At 38.6% G+C, this 20,961-nt stretch overlaps 1 protein-coding gene across 4 annotated transcripts in view; it reads right to left on the bottom strand.

The window, feature by feature from the left end:
- Window positions 1–20,961, bottom strand: part of LCLAT1 (lysocardiolipin acyltransferase 1) — a 118,795-nt gene that overhangs the window by 86,243 nt on the left and 11,591 nt on the right. Inside the window, exon 1 of one of the 4 annotated variants that reach the window (XM_065679729.1) lies at window positions 1,318–1,335. The exons of the other annotated variants lie outside the window; for them this stretch is intronic. The gene's annotated coding sequence lies outside the window, so the exon portion shown is untranslated. Of the gene's footprint in view, window positions 1–1,317; window positions 1,336–20,961 lie in introns of those variants that run through there. 4 annotated transcript variants of the gene reach the window in all.

Here is a 20,961-nt window from a genome sequence, read left to right as displayed (position 1 = left end):
AAGCAAGGTACCCAACTTGTAAAGTTTCAGTGAAAGCTCTGTATTTGTTAGCATCCTTTACAAAATAACTCTTTGTTTCAGAACAACATTTATTAACCCCAAACAATTCCTCCTTTTCTAGTTATAATGTATGCTGCAAATGAACATGAATCTCAGTGGGTAATATTATGGCATGGTTGGTTGTGTATTGTTTTTCTTTTTAACCAAAGCTGCTTTCTTCTCAAGTATCTTTATATTATGACAGCCATCACCTGTAAAACAACAGAATTGTGAAACTACTTTATTCCTTTTCTTAGTAGCACTTTACATGCTGTAAAACTTCAGCAGGCCCCATGCCAAAAACCCTAACAGCAAACTTACTGAAGCCAGTGAGTCTCCACCTAGAATCAATTGCAAGATCAGCTTATGGATTCTATCTACTCTTAAAAGGGCTGAAAAGAAAAACTAGAGTGACTTATCTTTTATTTCCCTACCATGTACGTTATTCTGGCTAAGCAGTACTTGTATGAGAGATGGTGAACAGTGCCTACAGACAAATTTATGTCACTATGGGATTTTTTTTAATAATGATAAAGATAAATTGCTATTACCAATTGCAGACACTCTGCCAAGCCTTTGTGTCTGTGCAACTGCCTCAGGCTTTTTCAATATTTGTCCAAGACAAATATGATAGGAAAAAAAAAAAAACCACGTTTGCAAATAACATTTAAAATGTTCTACCCACTTAATTGGAAAATTCCATTCTTCAGAGGACTTGAAACTTTGCAGGGCTGCCTTTGTCTCAGGAATACATGGCACTCTGAAGCATACTTACACATCAGCAAATATCATATGGTTATAATAACTTTAAAAGCCACATAAATTGTAGTTTTCTAATGAGTTATGCGTACAGGCTGGTTGCTTTCCAAGGTAAGTATAGTAGCAAGAACAGGTGTGTTACCTGGAAGGCTTCGAAGCAAAGGAGGGAAAATGCAGCAGTCCTGCAGAGACTTTACAAACATTTCACCCCCACTAGAAGCAGCAGAAACAGTTTATTGGCATTTGTTCCATTTCTGGACATGAAATCCTGCTCTCAATCTGCTATGTTCTGGTGGAGATGGAACACCTAAACTGATATAGCCAAAACCCACACATTGCCAAACTACCGTCCCACTACTAACTAGTAATATTTCTGCTTCAAGACTTTACAGTAGGAGATGAAGTTCTGCTGTGCTTTTCAGAGCCTTCTAGAGAACAGTCTTCAAATCTCAATTGCATAGCTCACCAGCAGCATCAGTCAACAGCATATCTGGGTATTTATAAGATTACATTACAAACCAGTGTTAAGAACTGTATCTTTAACCCCGTCTTCAGCTCCCCAATACATTCTTTCCACCAGAGAACTCTAAAGGAATGTCCTGGGGCTTCAAGTCAATCCAGGTCTTCAAAGCTATTTCTAAAAGAGCACTGCATTTCACCGTGTAAAAACCTCCTTCACACATCTGTGTGGTGCTGTGCACAGAAGCAAGCTTTGCTGGGAAGACACACAGCTGAGTTAGATGATCTGTACTCAAGCTAATAGAGCTCTGTGTCTCAGCAGGGATTCTCGGCCCATGCACAGCAGCAGGCTGATGCAGATATGTTGCTTCTGGTTCCAGGGCTACTGAATCCAATTCTATTAAACAAACAACATTTTTCTTTAAACTTCAGTGTTCTCAAAGCCAGAAAATGTTTTACCAATATAGTATAATAAAGCAACTCATGTTTCTTGTTAAAGTTGAATAGCTTTGGTCCCTCAAACACATAGGAAGACATGAACAAACACTTGATTCTTACTTGTAGCGTGTTTTGGATTTAGATGCAAAGGACCCAGTGCTACTGACAAATGAATAACAAAATGTTTTGCATGAACATTTAGCAAGGTCACTTTAGCCTATAACAAATTACCAGTGTAAGAAGCTAAATAAAGTAATTCAATGCTGAAGCAACTGGGGAAGTTATCTGCCAGGGCTTACGCAATACTTTACTAAGCTGCCAGAAGACAAATGGAAAAAAGCAACATCTAAAACTAAGATTTGGGGTTTTTAGCTTTGTATTATGTAAAACAGTAGTACTAATAAGGTTTGCCAGAACTTGAAGGAGCTTATAAGAAAAGAATTAGAAGTGGTTTAACAGGTGTTGGATTTCCCATCACAGAGGCCAAGTCAATGTTACAGTAAGAATGAGTTCTAAGTCAGCTGCAAATACATTTGTCAGTGGCCGATTCATTAGATAAACATGTTGTGGCAGAAACACGAAAGCTAGGCAATCCAAGAATAAAATATCCATGAAATAATTACAGGACAAGTGACCTAGTCAGGGAAACAAGCCATTATGGCTACTCAAGGACTACTAGATTTTACACCTGAGCAATGACCTAGTTTAACAACAGCTGCCAAGCAAAGAAAAGGGGGAGGAAAGAAGGAAAACCTCGCAAGAGCTATAGATAAACGGGCACATTTGGAGCAGCTGACCACTTCCAGTCTCCAACTCAGTAGAGCTAATGTTGCTACAAAAGTGCCTTGAATGCTGCAAAGTGGTAGGAGAAAGGAACAAAAAGACAGAACAACTTTTAAAAGATTGATTGTTGAAGCAAAAATGGTCTGGATAGCTAAGGAAACAACACTGCTCATACCTCAGGGATGAGAAGCCACAAGAATACCTGACCTGCACTAACATTATCATCTGGAAGATAAAGGAGAAGCTGGCAAAGTAGATGTAGTCTAGAGAAGGTTATTTATTGGTTTCCCTTCTTCCCTTTAAAAGCAGTAATAATAAAACAAGGAATCTAAGAGGAAATGCAGTGACTCAGTCTTTGCACTAGATAAATCATATCCAAAAAAGGAAGATATTATCCAGATTTGTCTGTAGAGAAATACCTAAATGCTACCAGAAATACCTAAGTCAGGAATCTTCTCATAGCTGTTTCTGTAGTCAAGGAACATGCTTTATATCAGCTGTACCTACAACTTTCTTTAGAGCCAGACAGATTTAATGATTTTAATTCATTTTAATTCATTATAAGGTTTTTCTTCTTTTTTTTTCCTCACCTCTTGCTACAAGAATTTCTCTTCCAAAAAGATCCAACATTCTCTCCGTTATTTCCAAGTGGGAACACACCTTGGCATATGTCTCCCCTTTTACCAAGTGCCCTGAACCTTCAGGAGAAGATAATACAAAAACAAAACTCCTAGAAAGCATGTGCTATTTCTGATTAGCATACTAACATAATGCAGAAAGAAAAGCTAGAAGAGCTTATCTTCAAGCTGTAAAATACACTCATTAATAAGTGAAGTACCTGAACAACTGGCTAAGGATATATGAGAAAGCACATACACCTTTCTAGTTCAGAAGAATTCCCAAATGCAATCACAGCTCCTGAAATGCCTTTAATGAGTTCATTGCAATGGTTACTGTGGAAGCAGTATTTTTATTGGGGAAATTTTAAATCACAGATGTGTCAAAACCAGATGCTGATGACATTCTGCTTCCTTCCCCTTATCATCAGTTTGAGGTTTCTCCTTGTGTCTTATGCAAGTAAATACACTGCTGAAACTCTCAGTACTCCCAAATAACCAAAGGACAGTACATCCTTACATCCAAAACCATACAGCCTCAAAAAAATTAGTCCGCTTCTGGCATGGCTGCAAGGCATGCTGAAGTTAAGAGAAAACATCACAAGCACAGCTACAAAGCTGAATACAGAAGCGCTAGCATTAAAAATAACAGCATTGACTATGAAATGTTCTTATGTCCCAGAGCTAAGAGACATTTTTCTGAGGTCTGTTCCATCTGAGTATGGAACAGGCAGCTATCTTACCCTATACTGAGATGTTAAGCTCTGAAATATTTTTGTTGCCAGCAGGACCATCAAGCAAACAGCTTGATAAACAAGAATCAAATACAGAGTATTACTTGAAGTCTGTTAAGGGTACTCATGCTACCATAAGCAAATACTAACAAAAGCATGGGAACTATTTAGAGAAATTATAGTTACAAGACCTTCATCAAAGCAAGAGACACTAAAATTACTCTCTTACTAAAACCTTATGAATTAATTAATTGGCAGTTGGGTCAACTTGCCATTTTTCCCAGAGGAATAAAACCAAGAAGTCATGTAGGGATGCTGCTTTCCAAGCTCATGGGCAGAATGAATAGCATACATATTTCTACTCTGGTGGAGGCAACTAATTGAAAACCACTCCTGCATACCTTAACTCATCCTGAGCAGACCCTTAAACCTAATTCTCCACAACAGCACTAAAATAAGAGCTCCAGTGGCAAGCAAGGCAAGGGTCCTGCCCTTCAGAGTTCTGATACCTCCCCTTAGCACATCCATGCTGAACAATGACTGAGGCAGTGACACTTCTGGAAAAGTTAAGCTGTGATTGTTAAGTTAAAAGCAAGGTCTTAAGTTTAAAACTCCTAATTTTGACAGGGGAACACTTCTTTGGAGTGCTTCCACTCTTAACACAAATATGGTTTCTTATATGTACTTTGATCTGAATTTATACAAGAGCATTGTCTTCCCATGAGGGTAGCTCTTAGTATGTAGATGGTCTTAAAAGCTCTCTACAGAAATACACAGAGAATTATATTGTTTTATTTAAAGATTAATAATACAGTTTTCATGGCTAATACAGAAGATAAATGTTTGCAACTTCTACCGTGGTATCTACAAATGTGTTGTGAGAAAAATACTCTTATATAGTATCAGTTATATACTTGAATTAACACAAAGAATCTAGATTAAGCCCATAATTTCTCAAGGCTAAAACATATTTTTAATCTTACATAAAGCTGACTAACACTCAGCACTTTCTTCTCACACCAATGATTTTCACTGCTCCTGCTGTTGTTGCAGGTTAACAACCAGACAGAGGGGACAGAAAGAACCTAAACAATGCAGCAGTTGGGAATAAAGGAACTTACTGTGTCAAACTAGAAACCTGTATTACAGCCAAGCAAGGCGAAACAACATGCCTTCTAACAAAGACAATTTGAAACCAATTACACCCTGAAGACGAATTTCCTGACTCAGGCATGTATCAGCCAGAGTTTTCCATTGCCTTTCTTTCCCAAGAACCCTCGTCGCATTCACTGAAGGAGGGGTAAACCTGGTTGTAAAAAGTTTTCAAAAGCACAGTAAGGAGAAAATTTGAGGACACATGGATTCCTGCTGATCCCCGAGTTTTCAACATCAGCCAAAATTTATTATATCGACAGGGTTTTTTCCAATCTAGATACAAGCTCCAACGTTTGTTTCCTTCCCAATTCAGCCACAGCTGAACATTTTATTGAACCACTGCTGTAAGAAAAGCAGCTTTCACAACCAGTTTTTTAAAACATCTCTTCTTTTGGTATCAAACAGATATATCATTAAAGAAACGCTGGTAAGAGGAATCAATCATCGGGCTATGTGATGTCGAGGATTGCTGAGCAATTAAAGCTGATTACTAATTTGCTGTATTGATGAGCACATGAAAAAAATATCCTGAAGACAAATGTCCGTGAAACTATTCTTTAAGTCTTCATTTTCCCTCTGTCCTGGATTTGAATATATCAAGAAATGTAAACAACCTTCTACATCAATAGTTAGGAATAGAAGTTTCATAGGCAATGCATAGAGTTAACTCTGTTTGTAATACAGATATTGCTACCCATACTACTTAATCAAAGTTCTCTTTTAATTTGTTTGTTCAACAAACAAATTCACCCATCAGTTTAATCCTATGACGAATAACAGTCTTTTCAAAGAGCATGCTGAGTTAACATAAGCCGCAGTAATTCTGTTTGGAAGCAATGGCTGCTCAAATAGCACGTGCATAGCCCTGCGCTAGTCCCAGCATGTGCTGCTCTTTGATATATTCCCATTAGGCAAAGGATGTGGAGGTAAAGCTGCAGTTGGTGCTCTCCAAGAGTAACGCTAGGGGCTAAAACAAAGAAAAAATAAATCAAAGTATCATGTTTTTATTATAGAACAACCCATTTTCTAACAATATCCAGTGAACCTGCCCATTGGTTTCCTTGCAGAAAGCAAAACTTTTTCTAGACAGACAACAGTATTTACATTCAAATAATCTTCATTATTTACTTAAGCCATTTCTAAAGCCTCTCCTGGTAAATCACATCTTGATTCCAGTATTTGCTTTTATTCCATCTTTTTATTTTAATTTTTTAAACGAAACTTGCTCCACAGAAACATCAGCAATTATGTTTGGTGGAATGGGGTAAGAGTTCACATAAAGCTCTCTCACTGCACAGGCAGTGATGACAGGATTTGCTAAATATGCATTTTCTCACCTTAAAGGTATCTCCCTTGAACAGCCTGAGCACAAGAAGAAGCAGTAATGGTCTCTTGGCAGCACATATAAGCTGCCATTATGTGATGAAACATTAAACCACAAGCAGTTTCCAGAGCGAGACGTGCTTATGTAAAAGAGCACGTTTCTTCCAGTGTTTTAGCTCAAACAGATACTGAGGACAAAAGAACTGAAGTGATTGTAAGAACTGCCTTTAAGTCAGCTTTCACCTCTTTTGTATAAATATCACAATAATATTACTGTGTTTCTGGAGTAAGGTTTTTCTTGTTTGGGGTTGGGTTTTTTTTTTCCCCAAATCTTTGAGAGAAAAGATTAAATTGAAAAGAAATTAGCTGCCTTCTGCTTCATAGCAGCAAAGTAGTACAGACTTTTTTAAATCCCAGATCAAAACTACCTTATGCAATTTGGAGTTTGCCAAGCCTAGTACCAATCCATCAAAGAAGGATTTCCTTCATTTCATTTTGGGCATTTACATAAGTAACTCAAATTGGGTCATCGGAATTATTCCCCCCATTCCCCATCTCATTTCACTCCATTCGGTAGGCTAATCCTATAATCTAACTTCACAAAAGAAAACTCTTGCTTTCTCTTCATAGGAAGCAGCAAATATACACACAGCTTATTTTCAGGGAGGCTTGATCTACAGGGGGTTAATACTTTAGAACTCCTGAGTAAAATTTGCAATCACAGTAGGAAAAGCTGAAGAGACACTTAACCTCCGGGATGCCTCACTCTCCTCACCTTTTTGTGACTTTAGAACCCACCAAAAGCTACTAAAAGGGCAGTGGTTTTTTTCAAGTTTTTATTCTGAGAAAAGGAAAGGAAGGAACAAGGTAGATGGAAGAGTTTCCTGTTATGAATAAAGGTCTTCCTCCAACAACATACAATTACCGCTGTGCATCCACACAGCTTAGAATTTTGCACAGTTTCAGCAAATAATGAAGTTTAGCCCCTTCAAGCTGTTTTAGAGATCAGTTCAAGACCCAGGTTACCAGGCTCACTAACATTTATGTATGAAGAGGGTAAGAAGTGAGGATGGAAAATGCCATTTTTCTTTTTACTTGCAGGAAGTGACTAAACACGTGCAGAGTCACAACAAACTTCAGTAATGAGAAAGCCTGCAAGATGAAGTGCTTCTGCAGCACAGCTCCCTCTTCAGTTTTCTCTCTGTTCCTGCTGACTTACACATACAAAAGAATATTCCTCATCGATGCCACCAGAAGATATTTGGAACAACTGTGTCAGACCGTATTTTAGTTGTCATGGGATTATCCTCCTCAAAACTTAAAGCCAAATGATAGCATTTGATCATGTAATCAAACGTTTATGGAAGGTTATTCAATTCAGTTCGCTTAGCCAACAATAGTTTGTCTAGGACAACATTCCAGAAGGTTGCCCTATTTTAAAATACTAGCATGCAGATATCTAACATCTCCCTCTTTTCTGCTATTGACCCATATTTTGATTTATTATTTTTCTTCCATAAAGATAATTCAGTTTTCATTTAGGTAATCATGACCATATATCATATATCATAACCATAACCTTTCATAACCATATATCATGAACAGCTAAATAAAACACATTACAAACATTACTGAATTTGATCAACCAAACTTATTTTCCATATAATCACATGTATTCAAAGACCATCCCAGGCGAGACGCATACTGACCAAGCATCACCATGATCACCAGAATATTCCCTCAGATGGTTTGATTTCTACAAGATATTATAAATTAAAAGAAGTAATCTACAGATGATTAACACACCAGACACAAGGATTCCTCACTCAGTATGCTATGAGGCTAATCTATTACTCTCTAATAGTCCCAAGGATATAACTATTGCTAATGCCATGAGTACCCCAACCTCCTTCCACAGACACACTCCTTACATATGCAATGCATTAGCAATAGGATACCAGTCCTTAATAACAGACTATTTAATACAATCATTAAAGTGGTAACATTTTAAGTGCCACTTTGATTCCAAAAATTTTCTTCCCTTTGTCATGACAACTATATTCAATGGATAATTTTCCTCCTGACTCGGGAACAGCCACATTTGTTTCCAGTCAAATTATGCCCAATTCAAATGAGTAAACAGAGGCCAAGCTAGGAAATTTCCTTTGCCTAGTTTATACAGGGACTTGCCGAGTGTGCATCTAGTCCACAAGAACTTGGCCTTTCTAACTTATAGCATTTTGTACATTCAGAGACAAGAACACAGAAACAGGATTATAAAAATCAAACACAGCAGCAAGTTTTTGCTTAGGGTTCCTATACAGTTGAACAACCAGCTGAAGGGCAGATACCAGTATTTACATGTGCTGATACTTCAAAACAAGCTAAGAATTTACAGTTTACATTGGAAATGTATGAACACACCTAAATCAAAACAGAGCTGCAATAGAATCATAGAATAGTTAGGGTTGGAAAGGACCTTAAGATCATCTAGTTCCTAAAAATCCCCCCTCATTTTAGAAAGAGGAACTAAGCCAGAATTGCCACAGTCGAGGAAATTGCCACTTTCTCTCCGCATTTGCAAGTTCCTCTGACATAATGTACATTATGGCAAGGAAAATTTCTCTACTTATATTCGGGTAGGAGGCTGAGTGGGGGTAGGTTTATTTTTTATTACTATTTTTATTATTATTATTTTACTTCAATCTTATTTTGGATTTCAGTTTTCAGCTCATTCTTCAGACTTCTTTTCAAGTATCCCAAACTTGGTTCATATGTAGCAATACAACTAAAACTGATCCTATTAGTGCCATGGGAAGAGCATAGCTAGTAAGTCAGCTTAAATTCTCTACAAAACAAGCTCCTTTTCCATAAAGGATACCGAAGTTTAACCATGGAATTTTCAACATTAGAAGGACTGCTCTGCTTATGAGGAGGACAGGTAGGTATGCTTCTAACTAAAGAGTAAGTGACATTCTTCATTCAAGGCTCTCAATTTGGTTGATTATGTTTGGAGAAAGGAAACAGCTAGTAGAAAGTAGTATGCATTTACGTAAACCAAAGATACTACCAATATGCAGATCAACACTGAATTAACCTCTGTAGGCAATTTTATTTCTAGTATTTAAGCTTTATTTTCCAGCAAATTAATAATTTGGAATTTAAATGATTTCCTTAGCTTCACCAGGGAGATAGCATGCTTTTTCAAAAGGCTCAGATCTTGTTCATAATACGGTTTATCTGAACCCTGGAAGGGGGTAGGGAAAGAAGGGGAAAAGAGGACAGGCCTTAATTCACTGCAAGGAGCATTCAGATAGTTTGGTGGTCGGATCATACAAACATTTATGGAATAAGATATTCCAAGAAGTGCTGCCAAGATCTTCCAGGGTTTGCAATGCTACAGATGCATTGAATTGTTATGCTAAACTTTAGTTGCACTAGAAGAACATATTCTCTGTGGATATTTCTACAACAGAAGTAAGCCGTATCTTACAGGCACTAGAATAACCCAGGGAGCCTTGATTTTCTTTTCCTTGCAAGAAAAGCTACATTGCAGAGCAATACACACTTCCAAGCGTTTGGTCAGACTAGTAACAGTAAATTTATTCATAGTAAATAAGGTATTTATGGATTCCATAGAACTTATTTTATGAGTGGAAATTACTCCAGGTTGGTCAAGGAATGTGGTGTTCCATCAGCCTTTTACATCTCTCACACTGGACAGTATTTCTTGGTTCTCCAATAAAAAGGAATTAATCATGTAAGTTTTTGATCCAGAAAAGAGCTGCTTTTACTACTGTAGAAGACGGCAGGTGGCATTTCACAGGAGTTATAGGAAAGTCTGTATCCAGCCGTAAAAGTGTACATCAGCATGAACTGAAAACTGCAAGTCAGAAGCTATGAAACCGTAACTAATTCCCTCATTAACTTTATATCAATACAAGACGTTTGAAATCATCAATAGCCATCTGCTAAAATAAAACACCCTACTTCCCTCCACCTCTTCCCTCACATAATACAGCTCTGACTAACATCCATTTTCTTTGGAAGTGTATTCCTTGCTTCCTGTCTTTGCCCATAGGCTATAAAGAGAATGTAGAGAAAAGAGAGCATCTGCCCTTAGGGAAAATAGGAGAATAACTTCAACACTGAATATATACCTTTGCAAAGCCCACTTCACCCTGGGCAGGAAAAAGCTACCTGCTTGTCTTAAAGGAAAAAATAAAAGAAAAAGAAGGGGGAAAAAAAGACCCAACTATGGACTCAAAAAGGAATCAAGAAGGAAATGAGTCATGGGGAAAATTTCAGGGAAATTTCACATGAAAAGGAAACCCATGAGCAATGTCATCAAATTTTCCATGCTCAGTTTGCCCCCACACACACCCTTTCTTTTTTCTTTCCCAGAGGCTTGATGGAAGGGGCCAGGCCTCAAAATACTTTAATTTATCCTGCTATTCGAGGCAGAACAAAACAGAGAATAGAGCACAGTATGCTCTGACGCCCTCAAGACTCGTCTGTTGCATCTTTTTATTCATGGAATCAAAAAAAAAGAAATAAATGTATTGCATCAAGAACTGGCAACTACAAGCATTCAAAAACTATGAATCAGATTGCCAAAAAAACAAGCACATTCACTAACCATTCCACTTCCAGTTTTCAGACATGCTGTCAGGAAATGAATGGTTTCTCTCTTGCCCGACGTCAAATGGGCAGGTGGAAAATTCCCAAGCACGTTCTTCTCATGACTATGCTCTCAATCAGTTGGAAAGCAAATGTTTCAAAGTCTCATCAAGGTCATCTGGATTTATGTCTTAGTTCCCTCCCTGACACTCTGAGCCAGCCTTCTATCTTTGCTTCTGCACTAGAGAAACCGAACACTTAGGATTGCTCACATGCAGAAGGGGAAAAAAGATCCCTATAGACGAAGAGAAGTTCTACTATCAGTTGGCTTTACTTAAGCAAATTATCTTCTTTCGCCTGTGAATATCTTAAGTCATCACCTAATTAAAGAAAGAAAAGCAAGCTGCTTTGCTGTTCCAGGTCAATGTATTTTTTTATGGACAGCACAATAGTTCAGGGAACAGATGGAGACACCAGCTGGAAGCACTGAAGGACACTGATCTGAGCTTCTCAGAAGACTGAGGCATGGTGCTCTGCTTGATACGTTTACCTGTTCACACGCTAAAAAGCATTCAGATTCAGTCTTGATTCTGAACAAGGCTCAAGAAAAGGCTTTGTCAAGAGAAGTTTACCACAAATAGAGTCCGCAGGGTAATTTGTTTGAATGAATTCAGAACAAGAAAAATAGAGCCTCATGCAAAACATTTGTTTCCAGGAGGCTCACAAAGGGATTCTGCTACTGAAATGACATCGTGTTTGTCTCTAGAACAAGTGTGGTTTTCCAAGAGTCTTCCAATGAGACATTGCCTGGAGCTTATGAATCAAATTTTCTATCTTTTGCACTCTCCAAAATAAATAAATTTATTATAAAAAAAAAAACAAACCCAACCAAAACAACGCAAACCCACAACAGAAACTTCATTGGCAATCAAAATAGAAGCAGAAGCCCAAGAACTGAGAAGCTCTTTTCTTACACAGACATGGTCCTCAGATTCCAGGCTACGTCTGAGTTTGGGTGGCTGCTCCCTCTGGTTTGAGAATTCCAGTCCGACAGTCACTGACAAAGAAATACTTCATAGATACTTGCCCTTTGGAGAATGTTCACAATTAGGATCCTCAAAAACATTGTGAGGAGGTCACAAGTCCCACCACAACTCACATGGGTGGAAATGGTTTCAAGGAATGATCTGTTAGCTCTCTGAGTCTGTCATGGCATAGTTCATACAGTCATTACATTATACAGATCGATCGTATAGATCTGACACATCAAAAGGCAGTGATCTCACAGAGTCTGAATGCATAAACCAAGGCAGCAGAACTTCCTTTAGTAAATCCACTGATGAAGAAATTATTCTTTCCTATCACAGGTATGAATACGATTAAGTTCAATGACTTGTTGATAAAAACCACCTTTGTGGGGGGGGGGAAATTATCTTTAAACTCTCACAATAGTGAATTCATTGTAACCCCAAGAATTTCAACTAAGAAACAACTTAGGTTGAAACAACTTGAAAACTAAGAACAACCTTTAGAAAACAGCAGCACATGTGACTCAAGACAGACAAACTGCAGCCAGCCACCAACATTCGACGAACTCATGGGCCAACTGACAGTTTGTGAGTTAGGGTCAAAGGGAGAACTGCGATGGGGGACATTACTGTGGGGGGTTGCTACAGGCTGCCTGATCAGGAGGACTGTGTGGATGAAGCACTCTATAGACAGATAGGAACAGCCTCACACTCGCAGGCCCTTGTCCTCATGGGGATCTTCAACCACCCTGATATCTGTCAGAGGGACGGTACGGCCCGGCACAAGCAATCCAGGAAGTTCCTCAATTGTGTGGAAGACAACTTCCTTCTGCAAGTAATAGAGGAACCAACGAGGAGAGGTGCCATGCTTGACCTCGTCCTCACCAACAGGGAAGGGCTGGTGGGGAATGTGATGCCGCAGGGCAGCCTTGGCTGCAATGATCATGAGACGGTCGAGCTCAAGATCCTCAGGACAGTGAGAAGGGCACACATCAAGCTCACTGCCCTGGACTTCAAGAGAGCAGACTCTGGCCTCTCCAGGAACCTCCTCAGTTATGTTCCATAGTATAAACCCCTAAAAGTCAAGGGGGCTCAAGAATGCTGACTGATATTCAAGGATCACCTGCTCCAAGCTCAGAAGCATTGCGTCCCAACAAGAAGGAAATGGAGCAGGAAGGCCAGGAGGATGGATAAGAAGCTGCTAAGAAAACCTAGAAGGAAAAAAGAAGCTTAGAAGGAAAAATATAGAAGGTGGAAATGAGAATATGCAGCCTGGGAAGAATACAGGGACGTTGGCCATGAAGCTAGGGATCAGGTCAGGAAAGCTAAGGCCCAGTTAGAATTGAGTCCAGCCAGGGATGTCAAAGGTAACAGGAAGGGCTTCTATAAGTAACAAACGACAGACTAGGGATAATGTGGACCCTCTCTGGAAGGAAACAGGAGAACTGGCTACCCTCAGTTTGGAGAAGGCTGAGGTTCTCAATGACATAGCAGCCTTCCAGTATCTGAAGGGGGCCTACAAGGATGCTGGACAGGGACTCTTCATCAGGGACTGTAACAATAGGACAATGGATAATGGGTTCAAACTTTAACAGGGGAAGTTCAGGTTAGAAATAAGGAAGAAGCTCTTCACTGTGAGGGTGGTGAGGCACTGGAACAGGCTGCCCAAAGAAGTGGTGAATGCTCCATTCCTGGCACTGTTCAAGGCCAGGCTGGAAGGGGCCTTGGGTGACATGATCTAGCGTAAGGTGTCCCGGTCCAAGGCAGTGGGGTTGGAACTGGAATGATCTTAATGCCCGTTAGAACCCAAACCATTCTATGATTCTATGAACTGACCTTGTGAACTCACAGTGTTTGTCATACACATCTGCTACAGAAGAAACCCGAACAGCTGTTCTGTAGCTGCAGATAACATCCTGATTATTGCTCTAAAAATGTGCTTCTTGTCCCTCTTGTTTGGTCTTGGTTTCTGATCCTGCTTCTCAGCAGTGGTCATTGGCCCTTCAGTTGTATTAACTAATTGTGCCAGTGCAGCTTTGGTTTAGAATCCCACCTCTGTTCTGCTTCACACTGATTCCTGGGTCTCAGTTCCTATTGTACCACTTCACCCTACTTACTGCTTCCGATCATGTCACTGAAGCTGGACGAGGAACAAGCAAGCATGAATCAGAGAACCTGTAGCCTAGGATCACTCTCCCTGGAGCTTGTATTCCCTAGTTTTCCAGTTCTCCATAACAGTATTTCACCCCAGTCTGTCCTCAGTTACAGAATCCACACACTCACACCCCAGTTAAGATTCCTCACTATCAAGTAAAATACAAGCAACTTGCAGCAACTCAATCAATACCCCAGAAACAAGAATAACAGCTGAGCATCAAGGACCTAGCACATGCCCTAGAATCTTGCAGCCTTAACAGGGGAGGAATAAAACCTTAATAGTCAGATAAAAGCGTGCCCTCTACAGTACTTATTCTCTAGCATTTTTGTTATGGCACCTACTCTGGATTAGATCAGAGGCTGAAAAAGAGTCTGGTTTATTTTGTGGATTCTTTGGGAAGTTTTGTTATTATTCTGGGACAGGGAAGGAGAGGAATATTTACAAAAAACCTGGCAAGAAGTGGCAACACCCACTTTTCCTTTGTTATTTTGGCCCCCATTGCTGATATTTTTGGATTTTCATTCTGGAAAAAGGAGAAAGATGAGGAATTGTCTGAAGGAGTGCTTGCTGGGCTGCCTGCCCTCAGAAAACTGGAAAATTGCCCAGGCTGAAGAAAGAAAGGATTCTATAAACTCGGATCTACTTGTGTTTAACAGAACAACATTTATGCAGAATGAATATTTGCAGTGTCTTGACCTAAAAGATTCTGTTATCTTGTATGATGTTGAAGAACAAAATGACCAGTGGAAAACCCACAGAAACTGCAAAACTGAATCAGCACTAGTCCACTCAGTCATCTTGTCTAACAGTTTCGTGAACCATGTCCTTCATAAGAAGGTGCAGGAAGAAAGCCTGCACTAGGCAGTGATGGCAAGTTTATTCTTGGTCTCTGTTAACATTTATCTTAAGCCATAAAAGACATGGGCTTATATCCTTCTCAACATTACTCATTCATTAGCAGGCTGATCTTGTCTTCTATATAAACAGACCTAATCCCTTTGTTCTATCAGCAATCTTTAAAGCCTTCTTCGCTGCTCTGAGTATCCAAACCCACAAAGGAAAGGGACTGACAGCAGCCAGACAACTTGTCCATTCAAATAACAAAGGTACAAATCCTACCCTCAGTTTCACTCAACTACCAGTAGCAGGTAGTCAATCAGAAGCAAGTTGCTTAAAATCACAGAATGGTTTGGGTTGGAAGGAACCTCAAAGATCATCTAGTTCCATCCCTACAGGATCCTACAGGATCCCTGGATCCTGTAACCTTCTTAAAGGCAAATGACCAGTGATTCTTATCAACACCCCCCACCCTCTTCTGGAATCTTGAAAATAAAATTTAAAAGTGTAAACTCTCTATCTTGTTCTAAGGAAAAGTTCCATTTTATGCACTATCTTACTAGAAAGCACTGTTAGCTGTAAACATCACTCGTGTAAAACAACTTAAAGGCTTCAGGGAACACAGAATTAGAGGAAGAAAGCAGGCAGGAGAAAATAAGCTCTTGCATCTGGGATTTGTTCAGATAGCTATTATGGAGCAAGGGATGTTCTTGACACGCTGTCAGGAAGATCTTGTTGAGCTAGCCAGCTGTCCAAGGCACTGTACACTAAGATTTAATCACCCTTCAACTGCTAGAGAAAGTTCCCATTCTGCTGCAGCAACAAGCAGGATAGGAACTGGGGAAAGGAAAGACAAAGCTGTATTAATAGGCACTGCTGGCATGACCTTTAAGGAACAGCTGGGAGCTACCCAGCTGAGACAGTAGAACCAGTATGAACCATCATGTAAAAAGATCAAGTCTGTAACGACTCCTTGTAAAATAATTACTTGTAATCTCATACAGCCTATGTTGCTAACACCAGAAGCAAAGGAAAGATAAGATGCCAGCTGGAGAAGTCTAGTCCAACAAAACAAAGTATTCCTGTTGCCTGCATTTTAAAATATATTCACCACCACCCCAGACTATGAAATGTCTGAGATACTTCCAAAGCACAAAGGACTTTTTTCCCCTTCTCTAAAAGATTAAGAGTATGAGAAGCACAACCAACAATCACTATTTTATACAATAACAGTGCAATACTACGATTCACTTGCATGAAGTCTAAATATATTACCTTTAAATAGAAAATGCAGCTAGTAATTTCAAAACTAAAAATAGAAAGATATGTGATGTGAATCCTATGATTTACTCCTAATTTGAATATATCATGCTGTCTTTCAAATGCTTTTGTAGGTACTTCCCAGCTTTGCTATTTTTCCCCTTTTCACTCGTTTATTTTTCTTTTGCTTACCAAGATAACATCTACTTACACAAATGCATTTGTAGAATTTTATATAAAAAAGGCCTACATCACTATCCTGCTCCAGAAACCCTGCTGATATGAAATGCAGATGCTGTTGTAGCTGAAGAAAAATCACATGGCAAAGAAGATGACAACGAAATATGTGGGAGCAAATACGCAAATAAACCCTTTATAATGAAAGGAAATAATACTAAAAGTCTTCTAAAAATGTCAGATAGGGGAACTCAATAAAGGTCAAGACACTTTGAAAGGGAGAAGTTAATCAAAGATTTTCTGTATTTACAGTCTTTTGTTCCATAATGCAGTACAGTGTACTCTAGGTTACTTTAAAGCTAAGAAGTGACCTTTCTTGCCAACACTCGCTGCTCGTCATCCCAGAAGTCCCAAGTTTTGCCTGAAGCAGCCAGCCAAACCTGCTGATGTGTAAATCTACACCTTGCAGGATACAGAACAACAACTTATATGACAGAACTTCACCAACATGATTACTTTTCACTGTTCTTGTATAAACCAAAACAAACAACAGGTGGAGACTGACCCCAGAACTTGCTTCATATATTTTAAACAGCCTTTAATGTTACCGTTCCCACAACTAGCAAATGAAAATAGGTGAGGCAAATATGTTTGTGCCAATAAAAATGTTTTATTTAACAACAAAGTGTGTGTCAAGAAGGCCAATTCAAACCTACAGGCACGTTTTGAAGTTGCTGAATTTAGAGCCACTCCAAACTTGTGAAAATAAACAAGTATTTCAAAGTGGGAACATTTTCATTACAGAAATGACAAAGAGATTTCCGTCACTTAAAGGAAAGTCAATTTTTCTCTCATTTTCTTTAAACTGTCACTCTCAAACTGAAAGCAAAATCAAGAATGAGACACACTGTTTGTGATACTAGGCATGCTCTTGAAACCTCTTATTTTTTTTGTGGCTTAACAACCACATTTTCCTGTGTTTAAAGTGCCTCTCTTCCTTCTTCTAGCATAAGACCATTACACAAGAGTAGAAACAGCCTATAGCAAAGTAGGCTGCAGAGCACATAACAAGCGCTTCTGTCCTTCCTCCCTCAGGAAAGAACATTATTTTCCTATGGTGGCTTAGTTACGACGTATGTTTAAATTGCTCTAACGGCCACTTAAAACTACCTCAGTTCACAATTCACATGCCTCCTAAGACTCAAAAGAGGAAAGGAACCTTCTTTCCCAAATAACACCCCTCATTCTGCAACTTACTTTAAGCTAAGTGGTTCTCTCTCCTGAAGCTGATTCCTCTAAAGGAATAAAGAAGGTACCTCTTATTTTAAGGAGAATTACCTTCACCTGTGAATCACCTACGGGTGATCTCAAACCAGTGAGGACTGTATGAACATGAAGATCAAGACAACGACAACTATTTCATACCAATCATTGCCAAAAATAAATTAGAAGAAGGAAACAGGTGAAACTGTTCCCAATTTTAAAGCTTTTTATAATGTGTATAAACTCTCAGTATTCCGTGTCATAACATGGCCTAACAAAATAGTTAAACTAATTTGGGAAAAGGTAAATATATTCCAGAACAAAAAGGTTCAATGAACTTCCAATATTTTTCTTTCTCTCTCTTCTCCCTTCCTCCCACATTTGGGTAAGAGGATGCAATACCAAACATCTAGGCAGACTACAAGACATGAGCAACAACTGAAAGATCTTTTTCACTTAGTTATATTAAGCCATGACTTTTTCATAGTGCTTTCCAGAGCAATCTACAGTAATCTGCAGTATGCAAAAAGTGTATAATAGACAAACAGAATTAGTTGTTATTTGATAAGCATTTCTCAGGACATCAGATTTTTTTTAGTAAGTACCATCGTGGCAAAGAAGAAAGAGATTAATGGTGACAGAGCAAGAAATAAAGAAAACCATTCCAGAAAACTCAGCATAAAACTCCTGGCATAAAAGTCCTGGCATTGCTTCAGGCTTCAGTTTGGCAGCTGCTACAGACACATCTTATCTTCAAACCATACACCACAAAGACACTCAGACCAATCATTTTCTGCATCTCAGAATGTCAATAAACTGGAAACTTTGATGAGGTTTGGAAATGGAAATGCATCAGCACAAGTGTAATGAATAGAACAAAGCATAACTTGCAAAACTAGCCCTGCACAAGATTGCTCTTACAGGATTCTCTATTCAACCAATAAAATTAAGGTATATAGATAAATAGCTTATGTCTTATACTGGTGGGATTTTAGGTATTCTAAAGGAAACAAGAAATTTAAAAGTGATCTAAGACCTCTAACAGCATAATCATAACCCCTTTTTAATGGTAACAGATTTGAAGCTTTAAATGAGGTTTAACTGCATTAGTCACTAAGGAAAAATTTAATCGTTTCCTGATACTTTACTGAAATTCTTACACCAAACTACAACAAAAATAAGTAATAAACACTTTTGGAAGGAATATCAGAAAGGGATTCTCCTCCAGTTGTTCAGGAATGCTAAGGATTTAAAATATTTCAAAATGGTTGGCTGCAGTTCAACACAACACAGCTAATGGGACTCATCTAACAATTGTCCCATAATACTTAATGTAGTCAAATCATTTCTCTTTATAACTTTCCATCTCTAGCTTCTACACTGTCAGATAAAGATATCAAGCATATAGATGGAAAATTACATTAACACATATCACAACTGACTCTCTTACACCTAAGGTAGGTTTTTCTATATGTTAAGAATCAGCTCAATTCAGCTGCAAGATGACCCATGAAAGAACATCGACAACCTGCAATTTTGGTAAAGTTGCTATATATTTTGATAATATAATTTAGTCACTTTCTATTATTCAGGTCAAAAATATACTTTGCAGCAATATCTTTTTTTTTTCCCCCAATCAACAGCTGAAGAAAAGATTTAACTGACCATCAAGTAAGATAAAACTGGGATAAAACTACAACTCCAAGCTTTGTGCCTCATCAAAATGCATCCCTGCAAGTTATCCACCTGTAAAGATGTCTGCCAGCTCATTAAATAGGCTTTGTCTCATTCAAAGTATCACAAAAGATGAAGATGTATTCAGATCAAATAACTTCAGGTGCATTTTTAGGCTTAACTTCACTGTGTAAGCCAACAAAGACTGGGCAAACCTATCACTAATTAGACAGTGAAAGTCAATCAGTGCATAGTGGTTCAGTATAAATTTCCCAGAAGAAAGGCATTCCAATCAACATCTTTTATCTTGATTGCAGAGTCATCAGACTGGTCCTAGACGGCTAATACAGTTTTCACTATAAATAAAACTTCAGAATGTGACTTGACAAATTAGAAAGAGGCTCTTTTCCTCTTCCTTCTTCTTGGAACAATAATCACATGCTCAATCATGCATATGTGATACACAAAGAACTACTTCATTCTGGACAAAAGAAAGATTTATGCGATAGGCATAAAGTAGGATCTATATAATTCAGGCGAACTGCAGAATCTGCTTTGCAGAAATAGCCTGGGTTACTCGGATTATTTTTTTTCTAGCCCTGACATGATTAGTGGTCTTGATGCTATATTCAGGAACTCGGTGTAGTTCTCTTTGGAGTCTGCATCGATCTACAATATCTATCAGTTTGCATATGATTAAACAGATTGTCAGTAAAGCATATTGATGAAGAGATTCTGTGGGTTCTGCCCATGGCAGGCAGCTGGAACTAGAGGATCTTAAGGTCCTTTCCAACCCTAACCTTTCTACAATAAGTCTAACATACAATAGCTAGCTTTAGCCTGAAAAGCTGAGGTCTGATACTGCACCACTGGAATTTACATGAGGGAGAACATCACCTTTAGTAAGGGTTTATCCACAGCGTGATTACAGTTTGCTATTCACAGCTAAAAGATCAGGGCAGTCAGCACCACCCAGCACACCGCTAGTGAATTGTTACCTTCATAGCACACTCAAAAAATATTTGGAATGCTGAAGCTGCACAATCAAACATATAGAAGTTATGAAACACAAGAATTAAGGCTGTTCCTTCCTGGCCATGCTATTTGTTTTTTCAAACAGGAACCCTGCCTCACCCAATGCACATGCTGTGACAGTAGGGTTAACAGGGAGAAATTACTTTGTATTGCTTTTTCCCCTTCTCATAGTACAGTGCTAAAATTAGCCTAAGCTATTAAAACCCTTTATTTTTAGCTTTTTTCCTCCATATTATGAACATTATACTACTACCTGAAAGTATATGTCAATCATTTACCAGTCATTATATCAAAGTATATGAATTGTGCCTGCCTAATCTGGAATGTTTCCAGGCTAATGTTTTTCAGAGTATCTGTCACTGTGCAGTACATCAGAAGCATAATTCACAGTTGCTATTAGTTTCAGTTGCAACTGTGAAAGCTCTGCATTCTTTGTAAGTACCCAAGTACCTTACTATTCAAAACAAGGATCAAAATTAGTTATTATTACATTACATGTCTTGCTTATCAAGTAAAAAGCAAAATCCAGTTTTTCAGTGGCATTTACACCTTCAGATGACCATTTTATTTGATCCTTTATTCGATTCACTGTACAACATCAA

This window comes from Lathamus discolor, chromosome 5, assembly GCF_037157495.1.
Source record: "Lathamus discolor isolate bLatDis1 chromosome 5, bLatDis1.hap1, whole genome shotgun sequence".
NCBI classification, from domain to species: Eukaryota; Metazoa; Chordata; class Aves; order Psittaciformes; family Psittacidae; genus Lathamus; species Lathamus discolor.
Note: the sequence above shows the minus strand (reverse complement) of the source record. Positions and strands in the feature narration are given on the sequence as shown.